Source organism: Ambystoma mexicanum, chromosome 7q (genome assembly GCF_040938575.1).
Source record: "Ambystoma mexicanum isolate Mex_15411 chromosome 7q, UKY_AmexF1_1, whole genome shotgun sequence".
Classification (NCBI taxonomy): Eukaryota; Metazoa; Chordata; class Amphibia; order Caudata; family Ambystomatidae; genus Ambystoma; species Ambystoma mexicanum.
Genome location: NC_090941.1, coordinates 87,741,310 through 87,757,437, shown reverse-complemented (window position 1 = coordinate 87,757,437; position 16,128 = coordinate 87,741,310). Strand labels below are relative to the sequence as shown.

General features: G+C 44.6%; 1 pseudogene; it reads left to right on the top strand.

The window, feature by feature from the left end:
- Positions 1-16,128, top strand: part of LOC138528800 (steryl-sulfatase-like) — a 2,216,653-nt pseudogene that overhangs the window by 1,397,634 nt on the left and 802,891 nt on the right.

Genomic DNA, 16,128 nt, shown 5'->3' with positions numbered 1-16,128 from the left:
TTTGAAAACAAACTTGGCATATGATAACAGCACTTGAGCATTTGAATGTGTGTCTTGCTGAAGATGAATATCTGTAACACTATAGCTGTAATGGATTGGCAGTAAGTGGCTTTTGAGGCTTGAATTATTTACATTACATTAGGTTTCTGTATCGTGCTTCATGCCCTAGTCCAGCTTGTAGTTGCGGGACCAGGTTTCGAACCCATGCTGCTCTGTGTTATCTTGTTTACAGGACAAACAAGTTGCCCCTGAGCTATCCTCCCAGGCCATGGATGAATGAATGAATGAATGAATGAATGAATGAATGAATGAATGGATGGATGGATGGATGGATGGATGGATGGATGGATGGATGGATGGATGGATGGATGGATGGATGGATGGATGGCATATCAAGGCCAGGCATCCAGACTATAGTTAAAAAAGTTGGTAACTAAAACACCAATTGACTGCTTAGTTATATTTTGTTAATGTATCAATTTTACATAAACTGTATATTTTGTTAGCATCAGTGATGCCACCTCATGTGATGCCATTGGGTCAAACAGTTGTGTGATGCCTTTCCTGTGCTGTGACTGGGTGTGTAATGTCATTTTTGCTACCAATGACATGGTTCTAAAACAACATCAATGGGTATAACTCTCACTAGTGTAAAAATATAGTCCAATTACCTGTTGTGAACTATGCCACGTTTCATTCACCAGGGAGCCTGAAAAGAACCAATTCGATATGGACAATGCTAAAAAACATAAGGGATCCACTAATACAATAGAGGAAATATTGGTGTCAATTTAGAGAAAAAATATGAATTGTTGGTGTTCGCAAACATATTGAAATTATGTTTGAAGTAAAAGATAAACAGCAACATGAGGGGGTTGAAGGGTCTTCAACAATTCAAAGAAAACCTCATTAAAAGCTGAAAACAAAAATATGGTTGTTGATACTGAACTATTAAGTGCATTGTACATGGTGATGATTGGCCCTTCTAACTCTGCATTCTTATATTCCTAGGTGAGTTTCCTCTTGGCACTTAGATCAAAACTAGCACAAGACCAATTAAGTTATCCTGCATCAGAAGGCCTCCAGAAATATTTTGTACTAGAACTTTCTTTTTATGCATTAAACGCTTGTAAATATGACACATTTTATCTTTCCATGTGTGTCATTTATGCATCAGTTGAAAGAAGAGGGCAATGCAAAGGACAAGTGATTTGACAGAAACCAGACAGCGTCTTTAGATTTATATCTGCATGGCATTAATGAGTGGTCTGAAAACACATTTCTCTTGGGCTGTGTGTACTGAGCAAGTCAGAAACAGCACAGTGAAATAAGGAATGCCTTCTTTCTGTTCACCTTCTACTGTATTTTGTGACTATAGATGCCTGTTGAAGAGAGGACCATTACAATCATGCATATTTATTTTCATAGCATTTTTGAATATTTTCAGTAAAAAGACAGAAAACTTAGTTATAATTGGGTAGTATCTTTAATTGGGTAGTATCTTTTTAACAAACATATGTGATGAACCTCCAGACGTTGTGCCTTCTCCCCTGGGGAACCCCGTTCCATGAGGCCAGGGAGATAAGGCTGCTACCCAAAAGCCCCTCCCCAGGGGTGGTACTCAGGGGGTGAAACTCATGAGGGAAATCCCCTGTGGGATTAGTGACGACCTTCCAAGAGCACGGTATCCCTGCCACTCACCTGATCTTAGCCCACCTTCCTACAACCCTAACATCAATCCTTACCCTAACATACCCATGTGCTATTTACACCCTACCATCTTGGGAAGTACTGGGATGAGGTAGAGTGTAGGCTTTGTAATGGAAGAATTCCCATTTCATTAGCGAGTATTGGGACAAGGAAGAATAGGAATGACCTAAGTGGAGATCGCTTCCCCATCACTGTGACTAAGAACTCCATTGACTCATAAGAGAACAGCAAGATCACTACTGTGACGAGGAGGAAGTGCAGAGAGACGAAGATCACCTCTGTGAGCCACATTGAGCAGACTAGTGGTTGCCAACTTCCTATTGGTCCAACCCTGGTTGAAATAGAAGAGGGAATCCAGGACGTGTTGTCGAGCTCTCCCAGGAGAAACCAGGAGTCCAGAGAAGGAAGCCCAGAGAAGAAATCCCTGGAGAGAAGGCAGACCGATATACCAGGAAGGGAGCACACAGCCACAAGGTGGGTCCGGTGTGGAAAGATGGCTCTATGAAGGAAGAGGAAGCAGCTCCTGGTGCTGTGTTGGGAGAGAAAATGTGTGAGGCAGGAAGCACGATCGCCAAAAGGGAGTTTCCATCGCGGAGCTACCGCAAGCAACAAGAAAACGCTGTCTTGCAAGGAAGCACAGAGGTGGGCCAGAAGTATCAAGGAAACACTAAGATCACTGCGGACCATAGAGAGGTACTCAAGTGTGAGGGGAGGTGAAAGGGGCCCAAGGCAATGCTGTAGAAGCTGGGAACTTGGATGGAAACAAGAGTCACAAGTCTGGGACCCCAGCCCTGAGAGTATAAGGTGTTGTGAAAACATCCAGAATAATCATTGTAGTCTCAGTACCTGGCAGGCTAGAAAAGGTGGACTGAACGTAGAAAGCGGAAAGTGTGAGGCTGGGACCCACAAAATGGGATGGGGTGGTCATCACTAAATTGATCCAGTAAAAAGTTCCAAAAGGTTTCTCCACTGATAATCAAATTTAAGGAGCACCTTGGACAAAAGCCCCTTAGCACAAGGGCATCAATAATACACAAACGAAGAGGTTCAGAGTTCCCTCTGAGCCTACCAAAGTGCTCTGTTTTTTATCCCCTAGTAACAGGTTGCAAATAAAACTCTATTTATAATTTCCAACACGTTCACCTTCATAAAAGTACATCTGTCAGTGTCATTGCTGTTTCGTAATTAGTTGATTTAGAGTGTAAGTGAAGGAAATATTTTTCGGACACAACCTTGGACCATTTACTTTTTGACAAGACCTCTTGACAGAATCCTTACTTTATTTGAGGCAGGAAACCTAGCTTAGAAATTGGTATAGCTAGGGTTTTCCTTTTCTTTTGGTCTTAAATAAAGGTCTATAACCAACAACATGCCACCTATCTGCCCATCTCCTGCTTCTACACCCTTACACATATTGTGCCTTTTCAGTGAATGCTTGCTTGCATTTCACAAAAATATTTATCAGGGTTCCTGTGTGCGTTTATCATACATATGCCTCCATGTGGTGTGTTAGTATACATTAATGCATAGGAGAACATTTTAGACAAATGTTTGTGTTGCCTATCGCATTCGTTTTTCCACTATTGTGCAGGCAAATCATGTTTACTATTACACTCTAATTATTAAAACAGTGTGCCAAATAAAATAGCTCCTTCTCAAGTTCACCTATTCTGCATGAGCCAAGCCTTAAACATCTTATGCTGCTGTTGTGACTGTCCTTTGCTTGCAAAGGAAGCTCAGAGAGTTAGTGCTCATGTGTTCCTTTTGTGAGTGGGTGTTTGTTCTTCTGTACATTGTGCTTCATCTGTTAATTGTGAGAGACGCCTACTTTTCAATCACAATGTGGCTTGCTGCTGCATGATAATGATTTCCATACTGTTTTAACTTTTTGCATGCGTCGGCTGGATGTCATCGATTTACTCTCTTGTGAAGGAGAAAACTCATGTTTACTCCCTTGATATTGCAGGCACTCTCAAAGTTTAAAAATGTGCTGTAAAATACTCCCACGTCAAATGTTGTCTATTTATTCACTCAGCCAATCTGTCTTCTGACAATTGTCATGAAGCTCATAGATATGCAAGTTGTGGAGGGTGTCTTGTTTCATGTAACATGGCTTTATGATGAAAGTGAAGCTGTATCCCTTCACTATTATGATACTCAGAAAGCTCCTAAAAGGCCTCAAGACATTTCAGGCAGCGTTGTGAAGGGAACTGCCCCCAACTTGCACAGGTGTTTGCAAACATAGGCAACCAATTAAAATATTTAACAAAAAGTTGCAGACATAATACAAACTTATGGTGGACCTTGCATTTTCTGATTTATCGAGTTGGTGAAATCAATTGAGCTGTTGCTGGTTGAACCCTTAAATTGTGTCTGCCCAATATTGAGAAGTTATGAAAAAATGCTGGACTCAAACCCTGTGCCAATTAACATAAGTGTCCACGTGGGATGTGTGGCTAATGTGTTGAAAAAAATAATCTGATAGTAGTGTGCTATGTCACTTTCAATTTTATTGTGCAATTACAAGTTAAGCATATAGGTTTCCAAATGTGCCCTTAGTCTTGTCTGAATTTCCTTCATTTAGAGTTGGAGGTTCTCCAGATGTGTCCTTCTGTTGTCTAAATTCTGATAAATGTCCACACAGTAATTGTCCTTATTAACTTTAGGTTTTCCTTGTTGGGTGTATCCTTTTTCAAGCATGTCCTTAATTTTATCTAAATTCTGATAATTGCCCACAAAGTAATTGTCCTTGATAACAATAGGCTTTCTTTGTTTTGGTTATCCCTGCTAGTAACTTCTTGTCCTCTACACGTGTTTCACCACTACCCTTGAGTGGCTCATCAGGAGGGATTGTGTTGTCAGATTAAGTAGTAGTGATTTGCATTTTACATATCTTTGTTTTTTCCACGGGTGTTCTTGATCAAATTGGTGTTGATAATAATTAGGATTCTCCTTTTAATGTGGTTTATCCTGTGTGGGGACTTTGAGACTGGATTACGTTTCTCCAGCTTCTTTCATGTAAAATGAATGCCGATCCTGTTGTTGTTAGAAAACTCTATTTTACGAGTACAAACAGATACAAAAGTACTATCGTACTGAAGCCAAGTGGGACCGGAATCTTTTTCCAGAAATATTACTCAGCTTGAGGAAGGAGGTCACATCAGTTGATGCTGGAGTAGATTCACCTGTGTATGTTAATGTCAGGGATATGAGGTCGAGTTTTGACTCTCTGGATAGCTTTGTGAGTGACACAACCATAGATACAATTTTCGAATATCACTGGCCTTCAAACTAATGTAATGAAGGAACATAAAATACCAAAGTGAGATAGGTATTTACTAAATTAATTGATCAGATCAACTGAAGGAAATGATAAATAAACGTTATGCAATATAAAGTGAAATAGTTTAGAACACATTTTTCTCATGAGGTGTATGAATAAAAATAATATTTTACATAGACATTATAGATTGTATTTTCAACAAATAAATATTGTACATTTTTGTGACCGAGCCAGAGTCAGAATCACATTTTTGAGTATTGATACATAATAAAATTTAGTGATATTTTCCCATTTTGCCACTGACAAACCACATGTTCTAGTAAAAGGTGTCTTAGGCACATCTGACACACACTGGTATCCAAAAGGTTTATGTCTCCCAATTCATAACAAAAGGCATACATATATATGTGCTTGTTTGATATGTTGTGTTAGAAGTTATGGGAAGTGTTAAACCTCTAGACAATTGATGATGAACGTTCCCTTCCTTCAACATTGGAATTGCCCACTTACCAATATAGCTATGACTAGAGATAGATAAATATTGGTATACCTTACATTTTCTGTACCGGTGCGCATGCACAGAAGGTCCATTTTGCCCTTAGTTCTGCTCTCTGGACTTTATAAATTTCTCAATTTTGTCTGAAGCCTGCTACCCCCGTAAACCTATCTGACTTCCAATTCTCTTTTCCACTACTTCACAGACTAAAACAGACTGAATTCTGGAGGCCCCTTGTTGGGGGCATAGTACGCCACATTTCAGACATGTCTTGGCACTGTTTGTGTTTACCTCTTCCTTCCATACTGTGCACATATTCTGCATATACATGCAGCAGGTGCCGGTGTACAATCAACACATCTCTGAATGTTTTGTTTGACAACTGGTATTTGGGGGCTTCTTGTGGCTATGTATGGTAATTGATATGATATGATATGATATGATATGGTATTTGTAACGTGCCTATAAACAAGTGTTTCAAGGTGCGACGAGGCAAGGGAGGGGGAGCGGAGGGAAGACAGACAACGATCCTACTAGTCAAGGTGTCATTCAGATCGCACAAGTGCAGGGGAATGGGAAGGAGGAAAGTGCGGGGGGAGGAAAGTGCGGGGGGAAGAGGGAGGGGACAGTGCAGTACAAGGGATAATAAACTAAATAACATTAAGTAAGATTACGGCCAGCAGGTGTCAAGTGCAAGGGTAAGTGCAGACATCAGGTGTCAAGTGCGGGTAGTGGGTCTGTAGGGATACAGAAAACAGTCCCTGAGTGCGGGGGTTGCCAGGAAGGCAGTGCAGGAGTACGACTGGTGGGGGAGGGGACCTGGGCTCGCGATCAGAGATTGGCCACGTAACCAGTGCAGTTTCAGTATCGTATCAGCCAGGAATTCAACAGCGGAGAGGAGGACAGAAAGCAGAAGCAAAGAGAAAGGAGATGATTATCCTTAGGTTTGAGGGAGGCAGGGAGGCTGTTCCAGGGGGAGGCCCCAGCAGTGGAAAGAGATCTACCACCAATTTGTTCCTTTAAGAAGGAACTGACCATGAGGGAGTTGGAGGGGGATGAGCAAAGAGCTTGAGAAGGAAGATATTTAGGAAGAGAGAGTTGAAGGTATTGAGGACCCAGGCCCCAGAGGCCTTATGGACAATGCAGAGGGTTTTGAACATAATTGTTGCAACCACTGGGAGACAGTGCAGAGATTTCCGTCCTGGAGGGATACAATCCCTGGGTTTGAGGCCAAGGACAAGTCTCACAGTTCGGTTCTGGATGAGTTGCAGAGAGCGGAGAGTAGAAGCAGGCAGATTTACAAAGAGGCTGTTGCAATAGTCCAGCCTAGAGAGAACCAGAGCTCTGGAGACAGTGGGCTTCTGCGGCAAGGAGAGGAAAAGAAGAATACCTCTGAAGAGGTGCATCTGGTAGTGTGACTTCTTAGAGACATCAGAGATGTGAGGAGAGAAGGAGAGTGTGGAGTCAAAGATGACCCCAAGGTTTTTAGCCTCACAGGTGGGAGCTGGAAGAGGGCCAAGAGAGGCCGGCCAGAGAGTGACAGGAAAGGAGGGAGCGATTGTGCCAATGAGGAGAATCTCGGTCTTACTGGCATTAAGGCAGAGATCATTGGCGGCACACCTCTCCTGGGTGGCAGACAGACAGTCAGAGATGTGAGAGGGAGAATAGGTGGCTGAGGGTAGCCTGAAAATGAGCTGAGTGTCATCTGCATAGCACTGGAAGTTTGGGCAGAGTGCGGCAATGCAGTGGGCAAGAAGTGTCAGGTATTGGGTGAACAGCCAGGGAGAGAGGTTAGACCCATGGGGAACACCACAGGTAGAGATAGAGATAGAGGAGAGGAATGACCCAAGTTGAACCTGGGAGGGTCGATCAGAGATGAAAGAAGTCAGCCATGCCAGGGCCTGACCGGTGATCCCCAGGTTAGTACGGCGACGGTTGAGCAGGATGGCATGGTTGACCGTGTCAAAGGTAGAAGAGAGATCAAGTAAGTTGTGGACATGGGGTATTTAAATCAGGGTCGGAGAGCAGGTCTTCATAGATGTTCAGGAGAGCAGTTTCCGTGCTTCTGGCAGCTCTGAAGCCAGACTGATGATCATGGAGACAAGGAACAGATTCAGTGAGAACAGTGAGCTGGGAGTTGGCCAGCTTTTCCAAGAGTTTACCCAGGAAAGGAGTGATGGAGATTGGGCAATAGTTAGCTGGGCAGGACGGGTCGGCAGAGGGTTTCTTAAGAAGAGGGTGCACAAGGGAGTGCTTCAGGGGGGAAAGGAAGACTCCAGTGGCACAGGAGTGGTTGCAGAAGTCGGTGACGGAAGGATCCAGGGAGTCAATGTGGTCCTTGATGGTTTTGGAGGAACATTAACCTGTTTTGATGAGACTTTAATAGATCAGACTTGTCTAGAAACCTCATCGGGGGAACAGGGGAAAGGCAGAGAAGGAGGGAGGAGAGGTGGCAGAAGAAGGGCCAGAGGAAGAGCAGGGAGTAGAGGGAGGAAGGGGAGAGGAGGAGAGAGAGTACAGGATGTTCTGAGTTTTAGAGATGAAATGAGAAGCCAGTGCCGTGCAGAGGGCTTGGGAAGGGACACAAGAGGTAGAGAGTGCGGCAGGATTGGCCAATTCCTTGGAGATTTTAAAGAGTTCAGCTGAGTTGTAAGATGCCACAGAGACGCGGGCTTGGATGTGAGCACTCTTCTTGGTGCTGACAGAGATCCGGTATTGCCTTTCGAGCAGGCAGCAGGCCAGTTTGTCAGAGGATGTACATGAAGCATGTCATTTCCTCTCAGCCACCCTGCACTTGCAATTACAACATATACACTTCAATGCAAGTTTTTATTTTTAATAATAGCAACAATGATTGACAATCAGGAGCATAAGGGACACCTGAAGCTCCTGAGCAAAGGATGGCACATGCATATGAGGCCGTCAGATTGACCGTAAGCTTGCATTCATGTCTTGGTTGCAAGTACCTCGGGGGCTCATTGATGCAGTGCTCTGCTACTGTTGACAACATGTGTTGGGGTATTTCTCTTTCTGAATTAAGCTACTGTAGATGTCTGACCAGTCACTTGAAGATGAGTCTGACTGTTATTTTAGAACATTTGCAAGTCTCTTCTGTTTCTAAGTATAATAGAGGAGTCATTTGGGTGTGAATTCACAGATGTGCCATTCTTCCAAATTTTGTTGCATGCTTTGGGCAAAAAATGATGGATTGTGTCGAAAAGCAAAGGTGTTTTTGGAGTTCTCAGATAAAGTTGTTATTAATGTATTAATCATGTATAATATGCTCAATACCAGAGGCCAGTCTCTATGCACAGGAATGGGATTCAAACCTGTGTTTCCCTGCTGTGCCTTGCTTCCAAGACACCCGTGTTTCCCTGCGTCCAAGACAAACACCTTGCCCCTGAGCTATCCTCCTAGCCCATGTTAGCAACATGACACCATCTTTATTTTGTTTGTGAGATATGTATGTATGTGTTAGCCACATTGATAGTTTTGTGTAATCTGAAAGCATTGGGTTCAACTCCTGCAAACATCTAATCAACCTTGACAATTTGGATGAAATTATTCTGGGCTTATTGCACAGATGTTTATTTTGAGCATCCCTTCTTGATACTCAGCGAAAATTAAAGATGTACATTTTTCAGTATTTTCAAAGTCTGGATTCATTGGGGGTCATTACAAGGTTGCCGGTCCAGAAACAACAGTGCCAGTAAGCTTGCCGGTACCATTGTTTCCGGACCGGCAAACTATACGAGGTCTGCGAGCGGTTGCTTTTCCGCCCGCCAGGCCTGTCTCGCAGACCTTGACGGATGCACCGGCACCATTTATTAATGGTGCCGGTGCATCCATCCTCCCCATACCCATTGAGTCCAATGGACTCGAATGGGAATGGGGAGTAATATTTTCCGGCGCCCAGCAATAGGCTGTAATGCCCTAGTAGGTCCCCATTGCCGGGCGCCGGAAAAAAATGACTCATAATGAGGCCCATTGTCATTGACACAAAGTTCAAGTTATGTTATTCAGTGGTTACAGGATATACAATTTCATGTGGTTCTCTATCAAGGTTTCCAGTGAATCTGAAGTCACAATTTATTTGAGACTAACACTGAACATTTTTTAACATTTATATTATATGCTTTCAGGGGGAAAATCAACAAGCTGGGAATGAGGAATTCAAGTTCCAGGTCTTATACGTTGGCCCGGCACACTGCAGGCCAGCACATTTGTCCATGAACCAACGAATAACATGGATATTTTCCCTGCAATTGCTAAATTAGCTGGATGCTCCTTGCCCAATGAAAGGTACCAATATTCTGATCTGTTCAATATAATGTCATATATCATATTATGTGCACTGTGGTCCTTGAGTTTGTTTCTTTGGTGACCAGTGATATAATCTGACCCAAAAACACTCTTACCAAGAACAGTCAAAATAACATTGTAGACTTTTTAACTTTGGCAGGGCATCTGTGTGCTGGTTGCAGGGAGACTGTTAGGAGTGGGGTTAAAGGGCTTCAGGAAAACACACAAAGAACATGAACGTGTCCATTGAAGCTGAATTCGGTTTTGGGTTTTTGGAGGATGACTGGCTCTTGGTTCCTATTTTCTTTTGGTTAAGGGTTTGCTCTAACCCAGGGGCGGCCCTGATGCAGCATATTATCGGGGCCATTATAGGTGTGGAAGGATGGAATGGGATCCCATGGCTCAGGTATATTAATGGCTTTTTGATACAGGGTAATGTCCTTTCACTGTTTCCTCAACATGATCTGCGAACCATGGAACACGTATCGAGTTGAGTTTGGAAAACATGTTTTTGTATATTATTAAGGAACTTCGGGAAGTTAGTGCATTGCTTGTCCCTGCCAATAGGAGGTTGGCCAGGATTAGTTCAGTGGACACTGTGCAGCCATAACTTACTTTTGGGGATTATTTATAGGATCGTTGGGCTCTAACTAGAGCCTGTTTTTTTTATTTTATTTTTATTTGCATATTAGTTTATTACAAAACCTTTTACAAAATGAGGAACAAGGAGAAAATCCCTCCCAGTCCTATAATCCTAGTCTTGCCAGCTTTAACATTCCAAGTACCTCTTCGCTCAGGCCTGTAACTATGGGCTTCGATCAGGCCTGTAACTATGGGCCCCGGGGCATTACCTGACTCGGTAATCGGCTTGGGGCTTATTTCTTAATTATTAAAATTATTTTAGCTCTCTCAATATATGTTCTATAGACAGTGGGTCTAAAAAATATGCATTGATGGAAAATGTAGATTTTCTACCTACAAAGCAAATATTGATTCTGGAACAGTTCAAGGTACACCTACGCTTCCAGCAATAGTTGAATATTTCGTCACTATTGCAGACACCTGTAGTCCTTTTAGAGTATCATTTGTTCCTAAATGAGAATGATGTGATCCTTGATCAGAACAATGCAATTATGCCCAAACGTCCACCAGGTCTACTTCTATAAAGACCATTTCAATTCAACAACTGTGAGTGACCAGGGTCGGATTGGGTCGTCGGCCAATCGGCCCGTGGCCGATGCAAAATCATGGCGAGAGCCCTGGGGGCCGGTTCCTGAAGCCCACGTGGGCCGGTTTCGGCCCAGGCATGGGCTTCACACTTAAGGAACCAGCCCCCAGGGCCTCTGCCTTGCCGGACGGATGCAAGTTGCAAAGGATCTGTAAGTAACTTACAGATCCTTTGCAATTGCAGCCCGGCGCCCGCCGCCGCCGGCCCGCCGCAGATGCAGAGAAAGGTAACACTGAAGTGTTACCTTTCTTTGATAAATGCGGTGAGTCGGCGGCCAACTGCCGCGGCCCGCGACACCCTGGCGCCAGCAGCAGTCAGTGTTACAAAACACTGGGAGCGAGCGGCAGGGCTGGGCGGTGCTGCCTCAGCCCGGCCTGCTCCCTCCCAGTGTTTTGTATTACACAGATTCTGCTCTCGGCGACCGCCTCCAGTGCCCGCCACAAGTTGAAGCAGTGAGCTGCGTGGTGGACCAGCATCCAAGGCTTCCCATCTGGGCCCCCTACATCTCGCCTGATCGAGCGCTGGTCGAGCCTTCAGCCCAGGGATCCTGGACCCAGGAGCCCAGGGTCTGGCCTCGGTCATTCCCATGTGCAGAGAGTCAGCCTTCAGCTAATTCCTCAGCTGCTGTTTCTGGGCCTGCTTCTTTCCTGGAAATGTAGGCTACCGGCCAGGAGAAGGTAAGGCCCTCAAATACCATTGCCCTCCCCCTTCCAAAGAATCGAGGAGACCGGAGCAGGAAAATTGTGTGTGTGTTTGTTTATTATTTTGTAAGTAACTGACGCTTGGGTGAGTGCCAGGGTGGCTTGAGTTGAATTTACAGGCAGCTTCTTTGCATGCTTTTGCCAGAACCATAGCTTTATCCTAGCCTGGCATGCCAGCGTGTCAGAAACACAGGCCTGGCGTGCAATCTTGCCACTGTTCCACTGTTCCATAGGCCAGGCTCCTCGGATTCCCCTTCGGTTCCTGGACTGTGGTCCTCAGGGGATGCGGCAAGCACTGGACCGGGGAGGCTGTTCCCATGAGGAGGGAGGGGGCGGCTCCCTTCTAGCGCAAATAACTGGTTATGAGAAATCGCTTTGGTTCCAAGGGAGAAAGCAGTAATTACATGCAGAGGAGAGTGGCCCGCTGATTGAGGGCTAGGCGTGTTTCGACCTCTTAACTTGGTGATATTGCAAATGTATATTACCTGCCGAAGCAAGGGCAGTGGCCTCTTACTTTCTGCCCAAATCGAAACTCTCACTTTAGCTGTAATTGACTCGCTGGCTGTTTCTACGTGACCAGAAAGTGGGATTCTGAAGATGCACGTATGCTATTGATATGTAAATATAGGCCAATAGCTGCTCACCATGTCCCTAGTATCAAGGTTGCAAGACTTTCAAGACTTTTCAATAGCAGTGTGGACTAATCGCATCATACATGTCAACACGACCCATTCCATTCAGGGGATGGTTTGTAGCACTGATTTGAAATTGGGTAACTTCAGGACCACAAATCAGGAAAATGGAAGGGGGAAAACAGAACTGGACTGCCATCTGAGTAGGATGGGGCATGTTGGCAGGACTTTTGGACAGGTCCACGCAGGCTGCATCAGAGAGGAGACTGCAGAGAAAAGGCCATGTGCGCTGAGGCCACAATCTGCACAGATGGTTTGCTCTGTGTGTGTATATCTCTATAGGATCAGCTATACGTGCAATTATTTTCTCTCACTGTATGTACCAATCTTGCTTGTTTAGCTATCACCATCCTGTATTCCTACAGCAAGCAAAGTAAGCATACTGTAACTAACTGTAAGTATGTAACCGTGACTGTTTCCAAAACAACTTGAAGCAGCACTGGAGTAGTAGTCAGTCTTCAGCTGATGCCAGCCTTCAAGGTGGGGGGGTTGGGATGCTGGTATATTCCTAGCTGCTGTAAATCACTGCAGAGTGTGGGAAGCTTCGGGTCCCCTTAGAATCACTGGGACGAGTGAGCGCAGCTATGAGGTGCTCTGGCACTACTGTGGGAGGTGAGGGAGGGTGCACAAATGAGAGTATTTGTGGGTTACTTCTGTTTTAGTGGTTTGATCAGCTGTGACTTCAGTCAGCCAGTGAGTTTGCAGTTATTCGGACATCAGTGCAATTTACCCAGAGCTCTCAAGATCCCCCTGGCCATCCAGTCCCATTTTTTCCCCATTGAGTTCTGGAACTTTTCGTTTTTTTATTTCTGATTTGAAAGATGGAAAACTACAACCCCCAGAATTCCAAGTAAAAACAGGTCTGGACTGCCTTCTCACGCATGACCACGGAAAACCTGAGCGCTCTGAGTAAATGCGCCTGTGAATCACCACTGTATCACGGTGTGGGTGCAGCTTGGAGTCACTCTGGTATCATTGTAGTGAGTGTACCTGTGTGTTACTCGGGTACCACTGTGGTGAGTGCAGAGCTGAGCAATTCAGGTATGACTGAAGTGAGTACAGCTGTGAGCAATCGAGTGAGTGCAGCTGTTTGTTACTTGGTTATTAATGGACTAAATGCAGCTGTGAGTCACTCTGGTATCATTGGAGTGAGTGCAGCTGTGTGTCACTCGGGTGCCACTGTAGTGAGTGCAGGTGTGAGCCACTCACTATCAATAGAGGGAATGCAGCTAGTAGTCACCCTGGTATCACCGGAGTAAGTGCAACTGTGCTTGCTGAAAATCCCACGCTGTATTTGTTTATTGTGGATTTATACGAGCGTGGGGTGACGTGCTTGTGTGGAGAACGTGCAGAGGTAGGGTGGGTGCAGCAGTTGTGGCAAAAGGCAGGTGCCATGGATCTTTGTACAGTGGAGGTGATACGGGGGGGAATGACGGGGCACCAAGTGGGTCATTGGGTGCCAGTGGTTGCTACCATTGGTGCCTTGGGACGTGCTAGCAGTGAAAAGATAACATGAGAATGAAGTGGTTGGATCGGACAAAAATACTTACTCAGACCCCCATTGACAAATACAGTCATTTTAAAGGCAAAGCTTTTGTCCTTGTGATATTTTGAAGGAGATGTGGTCGGATGTTGTGACCTAGGGGGCAGGAGGGCGCTCCCTTTCTTGTGGCCCATGGGGTGTTGCTTCTTTGAATTTGTAATGTTGTTTTATGCGGTTGCCAATCACATTCATAAGGGTTTCAGCCAGTAAAGTAACAAGTCTTGGATTTGAGTGAAATGTTCAAAGGCCTTTTGAAGAATGGGAGTGGTCCTGGGCTGCATTCTGTATGCAAGTGTAAGACATTGGCATTACCAACAGTTTGGGCTTCTGTGTAGGCATGGCCAAGGCACTTGCCAGGCACGGTTGTAGTGGTATTACCTGCCCATTGATGGTAGCAGGTGCAAAATGGTGCGAGCGAGTACTTGGGCATATAATAGCAGTGCCTGAGAAATGCCACTTGTGCACAGGTCAGGGCTGTTGGCTTTGCCAGTGTTTGTTTTCGACAGGACTTCAGAGCAGGTCACACAGAATGCCTATGGGTCGAGTGGCTCTGGGATGACCTGGTTAAGACATTTTTATTGCACCAGTAGCGGTTTGCAACTCCAATTGAGCTATTGGCTCTCAGAGGACGGCTTTGAGGAACGTGCTGGCGGGGGCACTTTGCATGCAAGGTTTGTTGATGGGCCTGATTGGGGTGAGCTCGAGGAGTTCCCATGAGCGGGGGCGTTGCTGGTGGGTGGGGGATCTGGGGAGGCTGTAGCCCCGGGTCTTCTTTTCGTTATGGCCCTGGATGGAGGCTCAAGAAGCTGTGGCCCTGTCACAGAACTGTATGCAAAGTTATGTTATTTTATGAGTTGTGTTGTAATGTAACAGACACATGAAGCCTCCATAAGCAGCATGTTCTGTAAAGTTGTGAATTGACGCCATTCACGGATGATGGTTTGAGGGCTACTTTTTTTGGGGCAATGGGTAAAGCCACTTTTTTGGAGCGAGAGGTGGGCCACTTTTGTGAGGCGAGGGGTGGGCCACTTTTTTGAGGCGAGGTGTGGGCCACTTTTTTTTGGGTGTCCGGGCCTATTTCTTGTCCCAGTCCGACCCTGTGAGTGACATGTACTGCAAAGGAGCTCCCGTACATTGTTTCACTAAGATGTTTATTAATATCCCACCTACTCTCGGTTTGGGAGGAAAATAGAAGTACAAAGTGGACATGATGGCTAGCCAAGTGATTGCAGTTATGCATGTCCCTCAACTATTTTACACGATGGGCAGATAATGTAAAACATGGTTCTACACTTGCCAAATATTCCACTTTGGTTTAAATGTGCAATAGTATTTTTTTTTTAAACTGGTTAGCAGAAAATAAAAGGAAAAGAGCTTTGATCATCTTATAAACTAATTGGTTGCTTTGATTAATTTAGGCTACCAATGACATTATATATCCTCATCCAGTTCCTCTTGGATCATTAGCCATCTAGGAGGAACTGCATTAGGTATATGTGTGAGTGTAAGGTATTGATGACATTTGATGGCTTCCACTAGTTCCCCAAGGCTACCAATTTCATGTCCATATATGCATGTCAGGTTTTCAGTACCTACTATATAGGAAGTGTTAACAAAGTATAAAAATACTATTTCACAATGGGGTACTGTTCTTTTCAGAAACAACGGCAAAAACTCACCAAATAAACAATACTGCTTAATGTATTTATTAATATTTATCAAGATGAAATGGGGTATCTGGGCGATGTTTCCAGTAAATGTAGACAATGCTCGGATATAAGAGTCCTCCTCTCTTTAAAGTATGATTTATTTCCACAGATAACTACTACTGTTCATTGACACCATTTTTTATTATCGCTAAGGCAAGGAAAGCACAGAAAAGCAACATGTAAATAGCAGCTACTGAGAAGAAAAGATCCATTTAATCTTAGAGCATGAATGGTTATTACCAAGATATGGATTGTTTTGTAATATTAGAAATCAGTGATGTGCAATATTAACATTAAACATTAATACTAGAAGAAAAAGTATCTATGGCAGGCAAGGCAGCACCAATTTCTAGGGGTGGGGGGGGGGGAAATCCCTTTCCAGACAGTCTGCGTATGCCAGTGGCAGCCTGGTGTTGATTGCGGTGGGAGGGGCCCAATCACTCTCTCAGTGGTGAGGGTCAGGC